At 40.4% G+C, this 24,061-nt stretch overlaps 1 pseudogene; it reads right to left on the reverse strand.

Moving 5' to 3' along the window:
- Nucleotides 1-6,964: 6,964 nt before the first annotated feature.
- LOC123334195 lies at nucleotides 6,965-8,907 on the reverse strand (annotated as a pseudogene).
- Nucleotides 8,908-24,061: the final 15,154 nt, after the last annotated feature.

A 24,061-nucleotide genomic window follows, 5' to 3' on the forward strand; every position in this document is an offset into this window, starting at 1 on the left:
AAAAGAAACAAAAGAGACCATAGCAATAATCAACAAAGGCAAAAGCTGGTTCTTTGAGAAGTTAAATAAAATTGACAAACCATTAGCCAGACTCATCAAGAAACAAAGGGAGAAAAATCAAATCAACAAAATTAGACATTAAAATGGAGAAATCACAACAGACAACACAGAAATACAAAGGATCATAAGAGACTACTATCAGCAACTATATGCCAATAAAATGGACAACGTGGAAGAAATGGACAAATTCTTAGAAAAGTACAACTTTCCAAAACTGAACCAGGAAGAAATGGAAAATCTTAACAGACACATCACAAGCACAGAAATTGAAACTGTAATCAGAAATCTTCCAGCAAACAACAACAAAAAAAAAAAGCCCAGGACCACTCGGCTTCACAGCTGAATTCTACCAAAAATTTAGAGAGGAGCTAACACCTAACTTACTCAAACTCTTCCAGAAAATTGCAGAGGAAGGTAAACTTCCAAGCTCATTCTATGAGGCCACCATTACCCTAATACCAAAACCTGACAAAGATGCCACAAAAAAAAGAAATCTGCAAGCCAATATCTCTGATAAACATAGATGCAAAAATTCTTAACAAAATTATAGGAAACAGAATCCAACAACATATTTAAAAGGTCATACATCATGACCAAGTGGGCTTTATCCCAGAGATGCAAGGATTCTTCAATATCCACCAATCAATGTAATACACCACATTGACAAATTGAAAAATAAAAACCATATGATTATCTCAATAGATGCAGAGAAAGCCTTTGACAAAATTCAACACCTGTTTATGATTTTTAAAAAAACCCTCCAGAAAGCAGGAATAGAAGGAACATACCTCAACATAATAAAAAATTATATATGACAAACCCACAGCAAACATTATCCTCAATGTTGAAAATTGAAAGCATTTCCCCTAAAGTCAGGAAAAAGACAAGGGTGCTCTCTCTCACCACTACTATTCAACATAGTTTTGGAAGTTTTAGCCACAGCAATCAAAGCAGAAAAAGAAATAAAAGTAATCCAGATTGGAAAAGAAGTAAAACTCTCACTTCTTGCAGATGACATGAGCCTATACATAGAAAACCCTTTAGATTCCACCAGTAAATTACTAGAGCTAATTAATGAATACAGTAAAGTTGTAGAATGTAAAATCAACACACAGAAATCCCTTGCATTCTTATACACTAACAAGGAGAAAACAGAAAGAGAAATTAAGGAAATAATTCCATTCACCATTGCAACAAAATGAATAAAATACTTAGGAATGAATCTACCTAAAGAAACAAAAGACCTATATATAGAAAACACTGGTGAAAGAAATCAAAGAGGACACTAATAGATGGATAAATATACCATGTTCATGGATTGGAGGAATCAATATAGTGAAAATTAGTATACTACCCAAAGCAATCTATAGAGTCAATGCAATCCCCATCAAGCTACCAATGGTATTTCTCACAGAGCTAGAACAAATAATTTCACAATTTGTATGGAAATACAAAAAAACCTTGAATAGCCCAAGCAATCTTAGGAAAGAAGAATTGGATTGGAGGAATCAACCTGCCTGACTTCAGGCTCTACTACAAAGCCACAGTCATCAAGACAGTATGGTACTGGCACAAAGACAGAAATATAGACCAATGGAACAAAATAGAAAGCCCAGAGATAAATCTATGCACCTATGAACACCTTATCTTTGACAAAAGAGGCAAGAATATATAATGGGGAAAAGACAATCTTTTTAACAAGTGGTGCTGGGAAAACTGGTCAACCACTTGTAAAAAAAAAAAAAAAAAAAGATGAAACTATAACACTTTCTAACACCATACACAAAAACAAACTCAAAATGGATTAAAGATCTAAACGTAAGACCAGAAACTATAAAATTCCTAGAGGAAAACATAGGCAAAACACTCTCCGACATACATCACAGCAGGATCCTCTATGACCCACCTCCCAGAATATTTGGGAAAAAAGCAAAAATATACAAATGGGACCTAATTAAAATTAAAATCTTTTACACAACAAAGGAAACTCTAAGCAAGGTGAAAAGACAGCCTTCAGAATGGGAGAAAATAATAGCAAATGAAGCAACTGACAAAAAATTAATCTCAAAAATATACCAGCAGCTCCTGCAGCTCAATTCCAAAAAACTAAATGACCCAATCAAAGAATGAGCCAAAGAACTAAACAGACATTTCGCCAAAGAAGACATACAGATGGCTAACAAACACATGAAAAGATGCTCAACATCACTCATCATTAGAGAAATGCAAATCAAAACCATAATGAGGTACCATTTCACACCAGTCAGAATGGCTGTTATCCAAAAGTTTACAAGCAATAAATGCTGGAGGGGGTGTGGAGAAAAGGGTACCCTCCTACACTGTTGGTGGGAATGCAAACTAGTACAGCCACTATGGAGAACGGTGTGGAGATTCCTTTAAAAACTGGAAATAGAACTGCCATATGACCCAGCCTCTTGATGAAAGTGAAAGTGGAAAGTGAAAAAGTTGGCTTAAAGCTCAACATTCAGAAAACAAAGATCATGGCATCTGGTCCCACCACTTCATGGTAAATAGATGGGGAAACAGTGGAAACAGTGTCAGACTTTATTTTTCTGGGCTCCAAAATCACTGCAGATGGTGACTGCAGCCATGAAATTAAAAGACGCTTACTCCTTGGAAGGAAAGTTATGACCAACCTAGATGGCGTATTGAAAAGCAGAGACATTACTTTGCCAGCAAAGGTTCGTCTAGTCAAGGCTATGGTTTTTCCTGTGGTCATGTATGGATGTGAGAGTTGGACTGTGAAGAAGGCTGTGCTCCAAAGAATTGATGCTTTTGAACTGTGGTGTTGGAGAAGACTCTTGAGAGTCCCTTGGACTGCAAGGAGATCCAACCACTCCATTCTGAAGGAGATCAGCCCTGGATTTCTTTGGAAGGAATGATGCTGAAGCTGAAACTCCAGTACTTTGGCCACCTCATGCAAAGAGTTGACTCATTGGAAAAGACTCTGATGCTGGGAGGGATTGGGGGTAGGAGGAGAAGGGGACGACAGAGGATGAGATGGCTGGATGGCATCACTGCCTCGATGGACGTGAGTCTCAGTGAACTCTGGGAGTTGGTGAATGGACAGGAAGACCTGGCGTGCTGCGATTCATGGGGTTGCAAAGAATCGGACACGGCTGAGCGACTGATCTGATCTGATGACCCAGCAATCCCACTGCTGAGCATACACACTGAGGAAACCAGAAGGGAAAGAGACACGTGTACCCCAATGTTCATCACAGCACTGTTTATAATAGCCAGGACATGGAAGCCTCCTAGATGTCCGTGAGTGGACAAATGGATAAGAAAGCTTTGGTACATATACACAATGGAATATTACTCAGCCATTAAAAAGAATACATTTGAATCAGTTCTAATGAGATGGATGAAACTGGAGCCTATTATACAGAGTGAAGTAAGCCAGAAAGAAAAACACCAATACAGTATACTAACACATATATATGGAATTTAGAAAGATGGTAACAATAACCCTTTATGCAAGACAGCAAAAGAGAAATAGATGTATAGAACAGTCTTTTGGACTCTGTGGGAAAGGACGAGGGTCATTTGATTTGGGAGAATGGCATTGAAACATGTATATTATCGTATGTGAAACGAATCGCCAGTCCAGGTTCGATGCATGATACAGGGTGCTGGTGCACTGGATGACCCAGAGGGATGGGATGGGGAGGGGGAATGGAGGGGGTTCAGGATGGGGAACACATGTACACCCATGGCGGATTCATGTCAATCTATGGCAAAGCCAATACAATATTGTAAAGTAATTAGCCTCCCAAAAAATAAAGAGAAAAAAGAAAAGAAAAATAAAAAGAAAATAAAAAGCAGAGATGTTACTTTGTCAACAAAGTTCCATCTAGTCAAGGCTGTGATTTTCCAGTAGTCATGTATGGATGTGAGTGTTGGACTATAAAGAAAGCTGAGTGCTAAAGAATTGATGCTTTTGAACTGTGGTGTTGGAGAGGACTCTTGAGAATTCCTAGGACTGCAAGGAGATCCAACCAGTCCATCCTAAAGGAGATCAGTCCTTAGTGTTCATTGGAAGGACTGATGTTGAAGCTGAAACTCCAATACTTTGGCCGCCTGATGCAAAAAGCTTACTCATTTGAAAAGACCCTGATTCTGGTAAAGGTTGAAGGTGGAAGGAGAAGGGGATGACAGATGATGAGATGGTTGGATGGCATCACCAACTCCATACATCTGAGTTTTGGTGATGGACAGGGAGGCCTGGTGTCCATGGGGTCACAGGGAGTCAGACACAACTGAGTAACTGAACTGAACTCTTAATAACAGTACCAGTGAAAAACAGGTCAAAGAAACAGTTTCCAACATGGATTCAAAATTAGTTCTTCTCTGCAACAATTACTCCTTCTCTGCAACAGTTATGCACTGTCAAAGTCCATTCCACAGTCTTGTGGAAAAAAGGGGTGATGACCATTCTGCTTTGTCAGATGGATCTTTCTGGGAGTGTCTGCCATTGATGCCAGTGTTCCAAATGTAGATTTGTCTTCTTTTTGTTCCTCTTTGGAAAGTTTCTACTTTACACCTGTAGACCTACTAGATCAAGTCCATTGACTCAAGGCTTGATATTTCTTTTTTTTTTTTTAATTTCCTTTTTTTTTTTAACTTTACAGTATTGTATTGGTTTTGCTGTGATCCAAAAGTCTACAAGCAATAAATGCTGGAGAGGGTGTGGAGAAAAGGGAACCCTCTTACACTGTTGGTGGGAATGCAAACTAGTACAGCCACTATGGAGAACAGTGTGGAGATTCCTTAAAAAACTGGAAATAGAACTGCCTTATGACCCAGCAATCCCACTGCTGGGCATACACACTGAGAAAACCAGAATTGAAAGGCTTGATATTTCTAACAAGTTCTGCTACCTGTCCCTAAACCACCCTGAATAATTAGGGCCTACATTCCACCTTCTTCTTTCTGTTTAAACACTTGGGGCAAAACTTTCACACCAATAGGCTTCCAGAGTTAGATAATAAGAATGGTCAGAGGCAAGTCTGAAGGTTCATCAAAAATTAAAATTAGAGCTGTCTTATGATTGAAGTAGTGCTGGGGTTTTTAGGGTTTGGTTTTTGTTTTGTTTTGTTTTGTTTTTCTCAGCTTGCTTCTGGGTTTAATTACCTTTGGTTACCTTTCAGACAATGGAGAAGGAAATGGCAACCCACTCAAGTATTCTTGCCTGGAGAATCCCAGGGATAGAGGAGCCTGGTGGGCTGCTGTCTGTGGGGTCGCACAGAGTCGGACACGACTGATGTGACTTAGCAGTAGCATGATTTGGCAGTCCAACTCCTGGGCATGTACCCAGACAAAACTCTAATCCAGAAAGACACATGCACCTCTATGTTCAGAGTAGCACTACCTACAATAGCCAAGATATGGAAACAAGGTAAATGTCCATCAACAGATGAATGAATAAAGATGTGGTACATGTATATAATGAAACACTACTCGACCACAAAAAGAGAATGAAATAATGCAATTTGCAGCAACGTGGATGGACCTACAGCTTATCATACTGAGTGAAGTAAGTCAGAAAGAGAAATAGAAATACGATGTGATATCTCTTATGTGTGGAATCTAAACTATGACACAAATGAATTTATCTACAAAACAGGAACAAACTCTAAAGCATACAGAATAGATTTGTGATTGCCAAGGGAGAAACAAAGTAGCGAGGGATAGACTGAGATTTTGGGATTAGCAAATGCAAACCACTGTTTATAGAATGGATAAACAAGGTCTTATTGCATATCACAGGGAACTATATTCAATAAACCATGATATAAGTGATATAATGATATAAGCTGTATTCAATAGACCACGATTCCCTGTGATAAACCATGATGGAAAAGAATATGAAATATATATTAATTAAGTGATATATAATAATTAATATATTATAAATAAATAAAATATATGTAATATGAAATATATTCCTTATCATATTCTTTTATATATTCTTGTGTGTGTGTGTATATATATATAAATCACACTGCTCTAGAGCAGAAATTCACACAACATTGGAAATCAACTATACTTCAGTAAAACAAATTTTTTAAAAAAAAAAAAGAGCAGTCAATGGAAAATTGCATCTGTTTCAACTCAAAGAAATCACTAAATAACTAGGAAAGTGCAAAATTTCTTGCCAAAGTGAGACTTCTAACCAGACAAGCATCAGATGCCTCAACACAACAAAGATAGCAGAAAGTAAAAGAGTTTTAGAAGACTATAAATTTGGTGCAAATTCAACACAGACTTTTACTGACAGCATAGTGCATGCAGGTAAGACAATTTGACAGGGATACAAATAGTAAAAAGACGTGGATGTTGCTCTCAAAAGGCTTAAAAATTAAAAGGGAAAAGGAACTTAAATAGCCACAACAAAAGGTCTAAAATGAGGAGAAGATTTAGCAAAATCCAGTTAAATTGTGATAGCACTTTAGATGAGGCAGAGACAGCTCCCGCTTGTGAATCAGGGAAGGTCTTCTTCAGGAAGGGATACCTGAAATAAGCCTGATGGTTTCTTCACATCTAAATACATGAAGGGCCCTTGGGCTTAATTCCATTCAGAATTTAAATTATGAATTTTAAAGCCTTATAACACAGGATAGAAAAATAATTCTGCAAAATTACATTTAGCTTATATCGATCATTAGGTAGAAATAAACAACAACCAAAACAGCTGTAGACAAGGAGAATGGAAAGGTCATCATCACAGTCCTATGTCTACATGTGTCCTGAGCTCTTGAGCTGCTGGGATCTCTTTCCAAAGGGAGAAGAGTGCTTGGGGGTTCAAAGTGTGTCCTGATGAGCATAGAGATGGAAGTCATTCTACATGGGATGGAGGTGAGAAGGAAGGGGCTGATAGATAAGAAGAAAGGGGCTGGGAGGAGGAAAACTGAGAAAAGAGAGAGAAAATAAAGATGGGCAAGCAAGTGGAGACTGAGGGAAAGGGTAGGAAAAACGGACACAAAAACTCACCAGTGCTTCCTAAGCCAAAATACAAGACCTGTTAGGAGTACCAGGGGCACAATCACTGCCAAAATGATCCAACCCACAGAGCAGTGATGATCTGTGGATGGATGTGCACACAAGGGTGTCCTCTCAAACTGACCCACTGCTTTACTGCATTTCTGTGCTCTTCATTTGTTATTCAAGTATCTGCCTCAACAATCTCCTTCTCCCTATTTCCTCTCCTATCCCTCATCAGAGATGACTCCATCTAACCTCCTTCCTATATCTATGGGGCTCTCATTTTCAACTCCTGTATTTCTTATTTTTATTCATTTTGGGTGTGGAGTCCCAAGAATCCCCCAATTTTTCATCTAGCTCTCCTTCTATGTTTGAGGACCACATATTCCCATCCCAGCGGGGCTCCAGTTCCTCCTCACCCCAGTAGAGGATGATGTCCTGGCCTCCTAGACCGCTGTGCCTCACCTGGCAACTCAGGCCAGATGCCTCACTGGCTTCCACATCCAAGGAAACCTGAAGATACCACGTCCCATCAGCTTTAGGCAAGACATCACTTTTCTGAGTGCCCTATTGCTCCTGCTCACCCTGCATCCACATCACCCAAATGGGCTTTGGGTAGAAGCCAGAGGCATGACAAACCAGCCACAGATGGCCAGGGCCAGGACTGGGGCCAAGGGAGAGCCAGGCCTCTTGTCTTACTGCATAGGACAGAGAAAATAGTCAGATGAGGATTCTAGTACAGACTCAGAGGTTCAGAGCTTCATGTCATTTTAGATGGACATACTTTTCCCACCGTTAGCAGTCGTGACCCATTATCCACTCCCCTACTTGGCTCCTTGTTAGGAAGATGAGAAGGCGTGATTTTAGAACAAAAAATTTGTGGACAGAGGGTGCAGGACTGACCTCATCTCTGGAGATATGCCTTTCCAGCCTCAAGAAGACCCAAGAGGAAACATGGGCAGATGTCATTCAGCACCTCATATATTTCCTGGGTGTGTCTGTAAAAGCTGAATAGTGTGCTGACCAACATGACTTGTCTGGAAGCTCAGCAGTTCTGATCCTTGATAAGCAAACTACACAAAGTCTATTGAGGCTTCACCAGCATGCAACTAATGGCCTTCTGTTATCTGTATTTCAAAGGGATCTAGGGAAGAGGAGTTACCAATCAGAGAAAGGAGGACATTAAAAGGAAAAAGTGAATCAAAAAATGTTGGAAGCAGAAAGAAGAAGTTTAGAAGATTTGAGGAAATGAAGCAAGATTGGCTTGAGAAAATTTCAAAGAAAAGGAAATTGGTGGTAGTTGGAGATTGAGAAAGAGATGAATGGCATAAGGAGAAGTGTTTGAATAAGGCAATATAAAGGATGTAGATAATAGATAATAATATAATAAGGAAGGACTTAGTGAGACAGTGGGGAGTATAATAATCAAGAGTGAGTGGAATGCAATAGGTTATATTGAGTGTGTAAATAGAGATAGCTGAAGAGATTGAATGGGGACGAAAGTCACACTTTAAGGAGTCCATCATAGAGTGAGGAAACTGAAGGTATCTAGTCAGAGTTGAGTGAAAGGGGCTGTCACAGGTGACCACTGTTGGAATATAATAAACCACAAGCCTGCAGTCAATGAGAGGGAAATGTATAAGTAGCAGAAGTCTTGAAAATTATGGAAAGACAGGGTCTGGATTACACCCCTTGCCCAACTGCTGTTCTATAGTAGGGAGAGGTAAGGTTCAGAATTGAGTGGAAATTGATTGGAGGATGTATATTAGAGAAATAAGAAACTCAGAGATACACACACACACACACACACACACCTCGCACTGTATCCCCAATCCCCATTGAGGGAAATGAACTTACATTCAAGTTGCCACTGATTGGCATTGTTGTGAAATACCTGCAAAACTATAGTGAATCTCCTGTGAGACACACTTTGCAGTTCTATTAACTCCTCATTGTTGAAGTGGCCCTTGGACCAAGGCCAAAGATAAATGACTATGTGAGAGCTGCTTTTTCAGCCATGAGTCTGCAAGTCACCCAACTAAGCTGAGCCCAGATTTTGTACCCAGGGATGGTGGTAAAATCATAAAATCCAAATGTATTAGAAGGAGATTGGCTCCTGGAAGCCTGTGGGAAAAGAACCAAAAGAATGAGAAGGGACATTGGGAAGGAGAGAGAATGGAGAAAGAAAGGTACCAAAGAGGAGAAACTTGGTATATAATAGAAAAGGCAAGCCATCGATATCTCAGTGGACATTTGGCTGCCCCAGGGTCCCAAGAGTTAGTTATACGCAGCCTTCAAGAGAGCACAGAGACCTGGAGTCAGGGATACTTAGAATGGAACTGGGCTGATAACTCTCAATCTCCAGCTTGGGGAAACCATTACACAGGCACACATGCATGCACACGCGTGCACACACACACACACACACACACACACACCTTCCTGGATCAGAGCTCTTACCCTCTTTATTGTCACCACCTGGGAGGAGAGTAAGGAACAATGAAAGTTGCAGAAACAGCATCTCATTTGCAGATGTCCTTTCTCACAGAAAAGTAGGTCTTTGATTTCTGTTCTAAACAAACCTACCCCAAAACACCTCTGTTCTGACTTCCTCTTCCTGCCAACAGGCAAACCTTTCCTTTACTCCCTGACTGAAAAAAGCAAGCTTGCTCCTTCCCTAAGCCCTGGACCACATACTCAGATATTCATTTCCCTTCCAGTTCTGATACTCCTCTCTGGATTCCAGTTTCTCTCTTTGTCACCAACATCCATTCTGCTCACCTTTCTATAATTTAACTGCTATGGACCAAATCTTGTTAGAAAGTCAATGTATTTGTAAGGCCTCTTTTCTCATTCCTACAATAAAAGAATGAAGCTAACCATCTTCTTAGCACCATATCTAATATTCTCATGCCCCTGCACTTTTCCGTCAGTTAGTCTTTCTCTTGCTTTTCTGAATATTTCCTCAAATATTCTCTTCCTCTTTCTCACCTTCACCCCACCTCATTCATATCTCTGACTTGTCTTGGTTCCTTTATTAGCTTTTTCAGAATCCCCTATGAGTTCTCTGAGAAACAGTATAAACTGATACATATTCTTCATTATTCTCAGGGAATAGCCAGTAGCCATCACAAAGACCACAGGAATATTGAAACATGTAAAGAAAAACCTCCTCTATTTGACCTATATGGACATATATTCACTCACCAAAGAATCACTTAGCATCTGCCTAAACCAAGCATCTATTACACCTGTGAATTGTGTTATGTAGTGGCTGAAAATACAATCACTTTATTCAAAGACGTTTTAAATTCCTTGGGAGAAAAAAACATCTAAAACAAGAATTGTAAATCCTGGCGTGCTGAGACTTATTATAAAGTATAAACTCTAAACAAACAACAACAAAGAAAAAAAAAAAAACAGCCTCCTTGAAACATTTGCTAAAATGGTGGCCCTTAACTTTTTTGTTTTCCCAACAGGATCTTGTCTTCAGAGGTTGCCTTGAGGTATTTGATCTATAGCCTGTTTAAAAAACTGTTTACACTGAGTAAATTTGAAGATCTAATGGACGTTATTCGATGAATTGGGCAGCATTCTTTCTAGCAGCTAGAAGGGTACACAGAGGAACAGTATGAAATGGAGAGTTTTTATAGGAAGAAAGGTGGTCAGATCAGAGCAGTTCCTCAGTCGTGTCCAACTCTTTGCGACCCCATGAATCGCAGCACGCCAGGCCTCCCTGTCCATCACCAACTCCCGGAGTTCACTCAGACTCATGTCCATCGAGTCAGTGATGCCATCCAGCCATCTCATCCTCTGTCGTCCCCTTCTCCTCCTGCCCCCAATCCCTCCCAGCATCAGCGTCTTTTCCAATGAGTCAACTCTTCGCATGAGGTGGCCAAAGTACTGGAGTTTCAGCTTTAGCATCATTCCTTCCACAGAAATCCCAGGGCTGATCTCCTTCAGAATGGACTGGTTGGATCTCCTTGCAGTCCAAGGGACTCTCAAGAGTCCTCCAACACCACAGTTCAAAAGCATCAATTCTTTGGAGCACAGCCTTCTTCACAGTCCAACTCTCACATCCATACATGACCACAGGAAAAACCATGGCCTTGACTAGACGAACCTTTGTTGCAAAGTAATGTCTCTGCTTTTCAAAGTGCCATCTAGGTTGGTCATAACTTTCCTTCCAAGAAGTAAGCATCTTTTAATTTGATGGCTGCAGTCACCATCTGTAGTGATTTTGGAGCCCAGAAAAATAAAGTTTGACACTATTTCCACTGTTTCCCCATCTATTTCCCATGAAGTGGTGGGACCGGATGCCATGATCTTCGTTTTCTGAAGGTTGAGCTTTAAGCCAACTTGTTCACTCTCCACTTTAACTTTCATCAAGAGGCTTTTGAGTTCCTCTTCACTTTCCGCCATAAGGGTGGTGTCATCTGCATATCTGAGGTTATTGATATTTCTCCCAGCAATCTTGATTCCAGCTTGTGCTTCTTCCAGTCCAGAGTTTCTCATGATGTACTCTGCATAGAAGTTAAATAAACAGGGTGACAATATACAACCTTGACGAACTCCTTTTCCTATTTGGAACCAGTCTGTTGTTCCATGTCCAGTTCTAACTGTTGCTTCCTGACCTGCATACAGGTTTCTCAAGAGGCAGATCAGGTGGCCTGGTATTCCCATCTCTTTCAGAATTTTCCACAGTTGATTATGATCCACACAGTCAAAGGCTTTGGCATAGTCAATAAAGCAGTAATAGATGTTTTTCTGGAACCCTCTTCCTTTTTCCATGATCCAGCAGATGTTGGCAATTTGATCTCTGGTTCCTCTGACTTTTCTAAAACCAGCTTGAACATCAGGAAGTTCACGGTTCACATATTGCTGAAGCCTGGCTTGGAGAATTTTGAGCATTACTTTACTAGTGTGTGAGATGAGTGCAATTGTGCAGTAGTTTGAGCATTCTTTGGCATTGCCTTTCTTTGGGATTGGAATGAAAACTGACCGTTTCCAGTCCTGTGGCCACTGCTGAGTTTTCCAAATTTGCTTTCATATTGAGTGCAGCACTTTCACAGCATCATCTTTCAGGATTTGGAATAGTTCGACTGGAATTCCATCAGCTCCACTAGCTTTGTTCGTAGTGATGCTTTCTAAGGCCCACTTGACTTCACATTCCAGGATTTCTAGTTCTAGGTCAGTGATCACACCATTGTGATTATCTGGGTCATGAAGATCTTTTTTGTACAGTTCTTCTGTGTATTCTTGCCACCTCTTCTTAATATCTTCTGCTTCTGTTAGGTCCATACCATTTCTGTCCTTTATCGAGCCCATCTTGGCATGAAATGTTCCTTTGGTATCTCTGATTTTCTTGAAGAGATCCCTAGTCTTTCCCATTCTGTTGTTTTCCTCTATTTCTTTGCATTGATCGTGGAAGAAGGCTTTCTTATCTCTCCTTGCTATTCTTTGGAACTCTGCATTCAAATGTTTATATCTTTCCTTTTCTCCTTTGCTTTTTGCTTCTCTTCTTTTCACAGCTATTTGTAAGGCCTCCCCAGACAGCCATTTTGCTTTTTTGCATTTCTTTTCCATGTAAATGGTCTTGATCCCTGTCTCCTGGACAATGTCACGAACCTCATTGCAGAGGAGCAATTTTCAAAAGAAAAGAAAGGGTTATTTTAGGGCAGGATGTATTTTTGAAGGGAAGGGAATGGCAAGAATTTTATCATGTAGATTGCCTCTTCTTCCTCTGGAAGGTGGAGAGAGCCTACCTGGAAGATTATCTCATCAGTGCCAATTCAAAATTACAAAATGGTTGATTATGATTACATTTCTGATGAAGGCCGAAACTGAAATTAAGTTAGATATTGAATCAAGGTTTGAACATTCTTTCAACTTCCTTTCTTTGACTGTAATGAAAACATCCTTTCCAGACCTATGTCCATTGCTGAGTTTTTCAAATTTACTGACATATTGAGTGCTGCACTTTAACAGCATCCTCTTTTAGTTAATAACTCAGCTGGAATTCCATCACCTCCACTAGCTTTGTAGTAATGCTTCTGAAGGCCCACTTATATGTGGGTCAACAATGAGTACCTTACATGGAACAGCTGACTGTTCAAAATTAGGAAAGGAGTACCATAGGCTGTATATTTTCACCCAGTTTAATTAACTTATATGCAGAGTACTTCATGCAAAATGTCAGGCTAGATGAATCACAAGCTGGAATCAAGATTTCTGGGAGAAATATCAACAACCTCAGATATGCAGATGTCACCACCCTAATGTCAGAAAATGAAGAGGAACTAAAGAGCCTTTTGAGGAAGGTGAAAGAAGAGAGTGAAAAAGCTGGCTTACAACTCAACATTCAAGAACTAAAATCATGGCATCTGGGCCCATCAGATAGGATCAGATCAGATCAGTCGCTCAGTCATGTCTGACTCTTTGCGACCCCATGAATCACAGCACGCCAGGCCTCCCTGTCCATCACCAACTCCCAGAGTTCACTCAGACTCACGTCCTTTGAGTTGGTGATGCCATCCAGCTATCTCATCCTCTGTCGTCCCCTTCTCCTCCTGCCCCCAATCCCTCCCAGCATCAGAGTCCTTCCCAATGAGTCAACTCTTCACATGAGGTGGCCAAAGTCCTGGAGTTTCAGCTTTAGCATCAGTCCTTCCAAAGAAATCCAGGGCTGATCTCCTTCATAATGGACTGGTTGGATCTCCTTGCAGTCCAAGGGATTCTCAAGAGTCTTCTCCAACACCACAGTTCAAAAGCATCAATTCTTCGGCGCTCAGCATTCTTCACAGTCCAACTCTCACATCCATACATGACCACAGGAAAAACCATAGCCTTGACTAGATCAACCTTTGTTGGCAAAGTAATGTCTCTGCTTTTGAATATGCTATCTAGGTTGGTCATAACTTTCCTTCCACTTCATGGCAAATAGAAGAGGAAAAAGTAGAAGCAGTGACAGATTTTACTTTCTTGGGCTCCAAAATCACTGTGGATGGTGAATGCAGCCATGAAATTAAAAGATGCTTGCTCCTTGAAAGGAAAGTTAAAACAAAAAGGGAACCCTCTTACACTGTTGGTGGGAATGCAAACTAGTACAGCCACTATGGAGAACAGTGTGGAGATTCCTTAAAAAACTGGAAATAGACCTGCCTTATGATCCAGCAATCCCACTGCTGGGCATACACACTGAGGAAACCAGAAGGGAAAGAGACACGTGTACCCCAATGTTCATCGCAGCACTGTTTATAAAAGCCAGGACATGGAAGCAACCTAGATGTCCACCAGCAGATGAATGGATAAGAAAGTTGTGGTACATATACACAATGGAGTATTACTCAGCCATTAAAAAGAACACATTTGAATCAGTTCTAATGAGGTGGATGAAACTGGAGCCTATTATACAGAGTGAAGTAAGCCAGAAAGAAAAACACCGATACAGCATACTAACGCATATATATGGAATTTAGAAAGATGGTAACAATAACCCTGTGTACGAGACAGCAAAAGAGACACTGATGTATAGAACAGTCTTATGGACTCTGTTGGAGAGGGAGAGGGTGGGAAGATTTGGGAGAATGGCATTGAAACATGTAAAATATCATGTATGAAACGAGTTGCCAGTCCAGGTTCGATGCATGATACTGGATGCTTGGGGCTGGTGCACTGGGACGACCCAGAGGGATGGAATGGGGAGGGAGGAGGGAGGAGGGTTTAGGATGGGGAACACATGTATACCTGTGGTGGATTCATTTTGATATTTGGCAAAACTAATACAGTTATGTAAAGTTTAAAAATAAAATAAAATTAAAAAAAAAAAAGAAATTACCAAGTAAAAAACAAAGACATCACTTTGCTGACCAAGCTCCATAGAGTCAAAGCTATGGATTTTCCAGTAATCATGTACAGGTGTGAGAGTTGGACCATACAGACGGTTGAGCACCAAAGAACTGGTGCTTTCAAACTGTGGTGCTAGAAAAGACTCCTGAGAGTCCTTTGGACAGCAAGGAGATCAAAACCAGTCAATCCTAAAGGAAATCAACCCTGAATATTCATTTGATGGACTGATGCTGAAGTTCAAGCTCCAAGACTTTGGCCACCTGATGCAAAGGGCTGATTCACTGGAAAAGACCCTGATGCTGGGAAAGATTGAAGGCAAAAGGAGAAAGGGTGACAGAGGATGAGATGGTCATAAGTTTGAGCAAACTCTGGGAAATAGTGAAGGACAGGAAGCCTGGTGTTCTGTAGCCCATTGGTCCCAAAGTCAGACCTGACTTAGCAACTGAACAACAGCAAAAAAAAAAACCTTACTTGATGAAATGAGAAACTTTAGGGTTTTGTTTTGTTTTGTTTTTTGGACTAAAGTACATGCTAATAAGTATGGTGTTTACACAAAGGATCCTGCTGTAAGTCTCTATTAATGATGTAAAAATTAATAAACAAAAACCTCAATTAAGTAAAGTCAGGAAACCCAAAGTGGGGGTTCTCAGGATTTCACATGGCTCAGCATGATTGCAGATGCCAAATTGCAATTCTCTGTTCTTCCTGAATAAACCCATCTTGTATGGGGATACATCTGGTCATCTATTTGTTTTAGGTCAACACATAATAAGAAACTAGTAATAATATGTGGGAAGTAAAGTGAATAGAGTATTCTGGAGTTATTTATACAAGATTCTCTTCTTATTGGTCGTCCCTGAATGTTCCATGCTTGCTTTATCATATGCTGCTCTCTGCTGGAAATGCTGATTTCCCTCATTCATGGTGTTTATAACTGAGAAGGCAATGGCACCCCACTCCAATACTGTTGCCTGGAAAATCCCATGGACGGAGAAGCCTGGTAGGCTGCAGTCCGTGGGGTCACTAAGAGTCGGACACGACTGAGCGACTTCACTTTCACTTTTCACTTTCATGCATTGGAGAAGGAAATGGCAACCCGCTCCAGTGTTCTTGCCTGGAGAATCCCAGGAATGGTGGAGCCTGATGGGCTGCCGTCTATGGGGTCGCACAGAGTCGGACATGACTGAAGCGACTTAGCAGCAGCAAAGTCTCTTAAATATTTGTTTATGCTACTTATCACCTGGATAGATGCATTTAGGCTATTTATTTTCTTATTTCTTGGTATACAACTAATCAGAAATTATCTTGAGCTAATTCAAAGAATGGAAAATTAAGATTAGAAAATAGAAAGATGGAAAGAGCTGCACTTGAATACTTATAATTTTTAAAAGCTGGATAAGCAAAATCACAACTTTTCTTGAAACCATCACAATACTGATGTATCAGGACCACCAATTAACCCAAAACCTAAGGAAAGACATATTCCTCCAAGGAAATAAGAAAAGCAAATCCTTGTTTATTTGGGACAGATGCCAGATGCTGCACAAGACAGTAAGAATAATTCAGCTAAAACTGTTAATAAATTCCTAAAGGCTGGTGTGAATGTATAAAACCCTTAGGATCCACAGACAAGGGAAATTCACTTTTTTCCATGTACCTCACCAAGGGCTCCTGAAAGACTGGAATCAAGTATGTAGACCAGAGAAATCCTTCCTCACAGTACAAGCCTGAGACCTGAGAAAGGCAGGAAGTCCCAACCAGATCTTGCCCCCACTATCTCCCATTCGGAAAAGGAGAGAGGCTGGGAGCATGGGAGGGGAAGGGAAGAAAATTCTATTGTCTTCAGAACACGGGTGAAGACACACAGCAGCTGGAGGAAGGAGAAAAGTGGAGAAGGGACGCTAAAAGAGCCTGTCCTCACCTATTAGAGATTACATCATGCTGAGAGCAATGTGGGAACACTTAGAAGACCCAAGTCCCTTAAGAATAAGACAGAGCCAGATTAAGATAATGCCCCTACTTTCTCTTCCAAGCAGGTGAGAGAGCAAGGAGTAGTAGGAACTTTCCACTGATGCAAGAGAGGCAACAGTGTGACCATAAATCTTCTTTAAGAACCACACAAAGGAACTTTCCATTGATACAAGAGAACAAAGGAAATACCAAAGCCTGCAAGCCTGCAAGAGAACCAGGAAAGGCATTTTCCCCCTGCTTTTTAAATATGAGGTCCCTCATTTATATTTGGTGCTGGACTCCAAAATTCTGTAGCCACCAGTGCTTATACAATTCACTGTAGACTGGGGGAAAGCAAGGAGGAGGTAGTTTGAGTTTGGGTGGGAAGAAGAGGAAGAGGAGTTAACTACCTGAGGAATGGAGACTGGAAACAACAGGTTAGGAGCAAGGCAAAGAGACCAAGGACATAACAGATGGAGGAGGAGAGAAGGAAGCCCAGAAGAGAAAGAAGAGGGGAGGAGGGAGGAACAAGAAGAAAGAGGAGGAGAGTGGTAGAGGCTGGGATGGGAGGAGGAAGAAAAGGAAGCTGAGAGGGAGGAGCAGGAGGAGGATTGGAGAGAAAAGTGGGGCAGAGCCCCTGATTCTTCATCGCACCTCTGTGGGCAACGTTGGTCCTAATCAGGGAGCAGGAAGCAGCTGGTACTTGAGTTGTGGCCCCACTGTGGACCTGAAGCTTCCCAGGGAGCACCACTCCTGAGCATACACCCAGCTATGGTGGATGAAGGGCAGCTCTGAAGGAGGAGAAATGATAGGGGTTTCTCAGAAGCTGACTGAGAAATACTGAGAAATGGGGGAGCTGAGAAAAAACAGAACTGAAAGCCAAACTCAAGGGATAAGGTGGGGGCAGGAGTGAGATGACTGTGACCAGAGAGGGAAAAAAGAAGGAAAAGAACTAAGGGTGGGCCAGCAAAACCTAGAAGAGAAATCTGAGCATGCTGGGATATACCTTAATTATAAATAAAGTTGGCTGGATATCCTAGGGGAGTCCGGTATTCTTCCCTGGGTCACCAGACCTCCCTGAGGATCCTTCTTGATGCATTGGTCAAGACTTAAATCATTGGTGCTTAGGCCACCAGCAATCTCATATTCTTTCTAACAATTGTCTCTTGGTGCTCCTCCATACACAATCTAGCTCTTTAATTCCATCCCCTCAGGACCAAGGTGTGAGCTCCCCTCCCTACATTATCTCACAGGCTTATCCTACATCTCCTCCCCACCAAAAGAAACCTGAGCTTCCCTGCTAAAGAAATCCACTGCCTCTTACAATGATGTGCCTTTCACTGGCCTCATTTTCCCTCCCACTCTGCTTCAAGATTCCCCTTCACTTTTCTGGCTTCATGCATCTGGTCTGTTTGCTTCTCATCCCTCACAGCAAATACTTTGCACTCCTGGTGGTCAGATGGTAAAGAATCTGGTTTCAATGAGAGAGATCCCAGTCTGATCCCTGAGTCAGGAAGATCCCCTGGAGAAGGGAATGGCTGCCCATTCCAGTATTCTTGCCTGGAGAATTCCATAGACAGAGGAACCTGGCCAGCTACAATCCACAGGGTGGCAAAGAGTCAGACATGACTGAGTGACTGTCACTTCACACTTCAAGAGGAGCTTTGGACTGAGAGCAAGATAAACTCCTGGATAGACACTTGCTGGATATAGTAGTATATTGGAGCGATCATAGCATTCTGATCTTAGTTTTCTTATCTGTAACATGATTAAGTGAAAAGAACTGAATATGTCCAGCAACACGTTTGGTTCCAACAATTTTGTGCCTTACTATGCTCCTACACCTTCTGACCAGTGTGTTCTCCTCTTTCACTACTCTGCGTCTCCCTCCTCTCTCATTGTTCTGTGTCTTCCCTTCATTCTCCACTAAGCCTTTATCTCAACTCTTGGTCTTCTTCTCCATCTTTTCATAGTCCCTACCCTACAACCTAATCTCACCTTTCTTTCTGAGTCATTTTCAAATCTAAAGCACTGTTTTATCATGTGATTCTTGGATTCCAGTGTTCAGTTCAGTTGAGTTCAGTCGCTCAGTCGTGTCTGACTCTTTGTGACCCCAGGGACTGCAGCACGCCAGGCTTCCCTGTCCATCACCAACTCCCAGAGTGTACTCAAACTCATGTCCATTGAGTTGGTGATGCCATCCAACCATCTCATCCTCCGTCATCCCCTTCTGCTCCCACCTTCAAACTTTCCCAGCATTAGGGTCTTTTCTAATGAGTCTGTTCTTCACATCAGGTGGCCAAAGTATTGGAGCTTCAGCTTCAGCATCAGTCCTTCCAGTGAATATTCAGGACTGATTTCATTTAGGATGGACTGGTTGGATCTCCTTGATGCCCAAGGGACTCTTAAGAGTCTTCTCCAGCACCACAGTTCAAAAGCATTAATTCTTCAGTGCTCAGCCTTTTTTATGGTCCAACTCTCATATCCTTACACTACTACTGGAAAAACCATATCTTTGACTATATGGATCTTTGTCACAAAGTGATGTCTTTGCTTTTTAATGGACTGTCTAGGTTTGTCATATCTTTCCTTCCAAGGAGCAAGCATCTTTGAATTTCATGGCTGCAGTCACCATCTGCAGTGATTTTGGAGCCCAGAAAAATAAATTCTGTCACTGTTTCCACTGTTTCCCCATCTATTTCCCATGAAGTGATGGCACCAGATGTCATAGTCTTAGTTTTCTTAGTATTGAGTTTTAAGCCAACTTTTTCAACCTCCTCTTTCACTTTCATCAAGAGGCTCTTTAGTTCTTCTTTGCTTTCTACCATTAGGGTCGTGTCATCTGCTTATCTGAGGTTATTGATATTTCTCCCAGCAACTTGACTCCAGCTTGTGATTCATCCTGTCCAGCATTTCTCATGATGTACTCTGCATTTAAGTTTAAATAAGCAGGGTGACAATATACAGCCTTGATGGACTCCCTTCCTGATTTGGAATCAATCTGTTGTTCCATGTCCAGTTCTAACTGTTGTTTCTTGACCTGCATACAGATTTCTCAGGAGGCAGGTCAGGTGGTCTGGGATTCCCATCTCTTGAAGAATGTTCCATAGTGTGTTGTGATCCACACAGTCAAATGCTTTGGCACAGTCAACAAAACAGAAGTAAATGTTTTTCTGGAGCTCTCTTGCTTTTTTGATGATCCAGTGTATGTTTGCAATTTGATCTCTGGTTCCTCTGCCTTTTCTAAACCCAGCTTGAACATCTGGAAGTGCCATGTAGGGCCACCCAAGATGGACGAGTCATGGTGGAGAGTTCTGACAAAACGTGGCTGACTAGAGAAGGGAATGGCAAGCCATTTCAGTATTCTTGCCTTGAGAACCCCATGAACAGTGAAAGTGAAATCGCTCAGTTGTGTCTGACTCTTTGCGAGCCCATGAACTGTAGCCTACCAGGCTTCTTTGTCAGTGGGATTTTCCAGGCAAGAATACTAGAGTGGGTTGCCATTTCCTTCTCCAGGGGATCTTCCCAACCCAGGGATCAACCTAGGTCTCCCGAATTTCAGGCAGACACTTTACCCTCTGAGCCACCAGGGAAGACCCCGAACAGTAAGAAAAGGCAGAAAGATAGGACACTGAAAGATGAACTCCCCAGGTCGGTAGGTGCCCAATATGCTACTGGAGATCAGTGGAGAAATAACTCCAAAAAGAATGAAGAGACAGAGCCAAAGCAAAAACAACATCCAGTTGCTGGTGTGACTGGTAATGGAAGTAAAGTCCAGTGCTATAAAGAGCAATATTGCATAGGAACCTTGAATGCACGAATCAAGGCAAATTGGAAGTGGTCAAACAGAAGGCAAGGGTAAATATTGACATTTTAGGAATCAGAGAGCTAAAATGGACTGTAATGGGTGAATTTAACTCAAATGACCATTATATCTACTACTGTGGGTTCCAGTGTATAAATACATAAAATGCAATTATGGATTCTATTTCTGGAAAGATGGCACACTACATAGCTCCAAAAGATCCAGAATTCAAGATAAAAAGTGTCTTTTAATTCTTTTTTAAATACATAGCTGCATTCATGAAGAAATAAGGGAACCAAGCATAGAAGAAATGGAAACCCAGAGATGCGAACAGGAAATGATGCTTGAGCATGCAAGACAACGCGTAGGTTCCATAAGGATTTGACTATTGTGGTTAATTGTATCAGGAAACAGGGCCTTGAGACCAGACAAATAAGGTGAAATTTGCAACTGAGTTTCCTGCTATACAGTCTTCTAAGTGACAAGATGAACTAGAAAGAATCCATTAATTAATCCAGGGAAGAAAGTTTGCCTGGCTGTGTATTCACTGAACATTGACTTGTTTGATTCTCATTCTCCGAATTGCTCATCACAAATCTGATACTAGAGATCAGAAATATTTCTCATGTGTGATTCTAGAAATCACAATCCAATCAATTAAAACAAAATGTGGGCTGTGTCACTTGCAGGATCTTAGTTACTGGGCCAGGGATCAAACCTGAGCCTTGGGCTTGAAAGGGCCCAATCCTAACCACTAGACCATCAGAGAATTCCCAACATTTAATTTCCCCAATCCAAAATTACATGACACAGAAAGAAAGAATTCAGCAAAAAGAAAGTTGGCAGGCAAGCAAATATAGGTTAGATCCCTCAAGAAATCACACATAAAGGAAATTATATTAATATTTTAAAAGCTTAAAGATATGAAAAGAAGTAATATCAGCAGAGAAAGAGACATCAAAAAATACCAGGCGTACTAAGCCTATAAAAATAACTATTCTAAACACTATAATTAAAATATTGACACATGTATTCAGCAACCAATAGAAAAAGCAATTTTTAATTATTTCTATATTGGGAAAGCTAAAGAATTTCCTATAGCACCGTGCAAAGTTAAAGAGCTGTTGAATATGAACGAAGAAGTTGAGAGTGATGAAGACTAACATGAAATCCAGTATAAGTCTAATAGGAATTTCATTAGAGACAAAGCAAGTAATGAGAAGAGGAAATATTTAAAGAAATATGGCTGAGAGTTTTGTAGAATTAATGAAAGGGATAAATCTTTAGATTCAAGAAAAAGAAAAGCTCCAAGGCATATTAATGAACTTGACAAATAATGTTCATTTATACAGTGAAGAAAACAACAGAAAATTGTAGGCAACTTGAGAATACAAATCCATTTAAGCAAAGTTTCTTTCTTTTAGATTTCAATTATATCTTAATAATTCAACTAGTATTTAATAAATGCCAAAGGATGTGCTGAACACTAAGATGAGAAAGAGTAAAATAAAGAAGGTCATACTCTAGAGAAAGAAACATGTAAACCAACCATAAATGTAAAGAGTCATATTTCTCTTATGAGAGAAAGTATAGGAATGAATGAACCTCATTAAATTAATTTTATCTATATCTGAACTGCTTACATGGTCCTGCTCACTCAGAACCCACACACTGGCTGCAATAATCATGTAGGACAGAGATTCTGTATATCCATGAGGATATTTCAAGTGGTTTTTAATTCATAAATTGATGAAGATATCAAGAAGGTTTGAGCTGAACCTACATGACGAACACCTATATAACACCTCACCTGTTAGATATCAACTTTAACTCCTCCATAAGAACCTGATGAGAATCTTGAACAAAGCACATTTGCTTGGTCAACTGCTTAATGGCTCTTAGCTGTTTCAGCAATCACTACATAAGAAGGATAATAGCACATCTGTTGGGTACCTTTTCTTGTACCGATTGCATTTAATACTTTTTTTCCCATTTTATTCTGAGGACCCTTATATTCAGATAGAAAGCAGATGAAGACATCCTTTGCTATATATTTACTCAGAGTTCTCCTTAAGAGTATCCTCTACAAAAAATATTTTAAGAAAACTTTGATTTGTCTCTAACATGTTCTGCAAATGCTAAGTTTTTACCTATTATCCTGTAATGCTTATTTGCTTGTTTACTTGCCTACTTTGCTTAATACCTAGTCATCTAAAAGAAGACTCTGCCAACACTGGATGTATTTCTTAGCTTGCTAGTGTTGCCATAAGAGGTACCACAGACTGGGCGATTCGAACAGATATTTATTTCTCACTGATCTAGAAGCCAGAAGTCCAAGGTCAAGGTGTCAGCAGGTTTGCCTCTTCCCACAGGCTCTCTCTTTAGTGTGTAGATGGCCATCTTCTCACATCAGTGTCCCCACACCATCTTTCCTCTATGCACACACATCCCTCTTGACTCTCTGTGTGTCCAAATGTCCTCTTCTTGTAAGGATACCATTCAGATTTGATTAGGGCCCACTCTAACAGCCTTGTCTTAATTTAATTGCCTTTGTAAAGGCACTCCCTCCAAATACAGCTGTGTTCTGAAGCACTGGTTATTAGAGCTTCAACCGTGTTTAGAGAGACACGGTTCAGGCTATAACACTGGATATATTCACTTTCAAAATCCTCTTCACTTTATCTCTTTCACTTTTCAAAGTCTTATTGACTTTCAAATGTAATTTTTAACAGAGGTCATAGATATGCAGACTTCACACACGTTGCTATAGCTTCTGAAAGTAACCTCTAACTTCAAAAAGGTTTTAATTTTCTATTGTTTTCTTGTTCATAATTGTTGCCCCAGTGTTTATGTTTACACTGAAATAGACAACTCTGTTTTCTAAAATGTAGAGATGTCTGACATTTATTTATTAAGCCTGAAGGTCAACATTATATTTTCCTTTCCTTTCAGAAGATGCACTTAAAGAAGATGAGAAAAGTAGGGGAAACTCACTCTAGTGGTTATCAAGATTTATTACAAACTAGAGTAACCAAGATCACTTTACTACATTGCACTGACAAATGGGTAGATTTATGCAAGAAATGACCAGAATAAGGAGTCCAGAAAATGCCCATAATACATATGGACACTTAAATTACAATACAACTGGTACTGTATGTAGTGTTATTAATCAATTAAATAATACTGAAAAATACAATTTTACCCCTATTTCATACTACACACAAAAATCAAGTCCAGGTATAGTCTACATATTTACTTTTAGTAAAAAGGAAAATAGTTAAGCTTCTCAAAGATATAATAGTACAGTGATTTACAAAGTCAAATCCTTAGACCAAGAGAATCAGCATCATCTGGAAATTGTAAAAAAAATTAATTCTTAGGACTTTT

Source organism: Bubalus bubalis, chromosome 6 (genome assembly GCF_019923935.1).
Source record: "Bubalus bubalis isolate 160015118507 breed Murrah chromosome 6, NDDB_SH_1, whole genome shotgun sequence".
Classification (NCBI taxonomy): domain Eukaryota; kingdom Metazoa; phylum Chordata; class Mammalia; order Artiodactyla; family Bovidae; genus Bubalus; species Bubalus bubalis.